Below are 1039 nucleotides of genomic sequence, written 5' to 3'. Positions count from 1 at the left end.
GAATAATCAATAACTGTTTATTGATCGTTAAATGAGGTTAGTTTGAGGTTTAATTGACTTGCAGTCATTCACACTAATGATCTGTTCTTCTGATGGGTTATTTTGAGGACTGTAATGAGATTTGTTTATTATGCCATCACACATCACAAGTCCTCAGACTAGTTCTGGAATAAACTAGTAGCGATGTTAATTCAGTTTTGTTACTAAACAGTAACAGTTAGTTATATTCATGATGTTCAAACATACGACTGTTTGCCAGAGGTTCAGATCTGAAGAACACAATCATCTACTCTTTTATTGATCTGTAATGTGTTCATGTGCTTTGAAGAGGAATAATGTTAAATTCGACCAGAGCTTCACTGTTATCTTTAACTAGTTTGGTTTCTTGACTTTGTCAGATGTCATGAAGAGTGTGTGTGTGTGTGTGTGAGTGTTTGTGTGTGCGCTGATCATGATTCAATCCTCTTCACACTGCATGTGCTGTAAATATGATCAGGTTTTCTTTTCTTCAGAGTGTGAATCAGGATCTGTCAGATGGATAAAGTGTGTGATAAATGCATGACACTAGATGAATTATAAGCAGGTTGTGAGTGTGATTGATGGCATTAAATGTTTTATTTACTTTATTATAAACCCTCTCTCACTTATCGTCACTTTGATCTATTTACCCGCGTCACTGTCTTCTGTTAACGTTATTTACCTTGTAGATTTTCGCAGTTACTGCATTGATAATCAATAAAAAACTTTATCCAGCATGTTGGCTCGTCAATGGTCAGTGTGTGAGCGTGCGGCGCATGCGTGAAGCTCCGCACAAAGCGATACGTGTCTCTGTGCGTGTGACGTCAGTGTGAGCGACACAGTTGCTGTATATATTTTACTTGAATTTATTCTTAATTGACTATTCATTATATACAAATGACATGCATCAGTTCCAGCAATCTGTTAAAAATGGTTTTAAACAAAATCCATCTCGATAAACTGATTGATTCATCGTGATACAAGCGGTGCGAAAAGTAACATATATCACGTGACAGCGCTG

The sequence above is a fragment of the Carassius auratus genome, linkage group LG49B (genome assembly GCF_003368295.1).
Source record: "Carassius auratus strain Wakin linkage group LG49B, ASM336829v1, whole genome shotgun sequence".
Lineage (NCBI taxonomy): Eukaryota > Metazoa > Chordata > Actinopteri > Cypriniformes > Cyprinidae > Carassius > Carassius auratus.
This window is presented reverse-complemented; position numbering follows the sequence as displayed.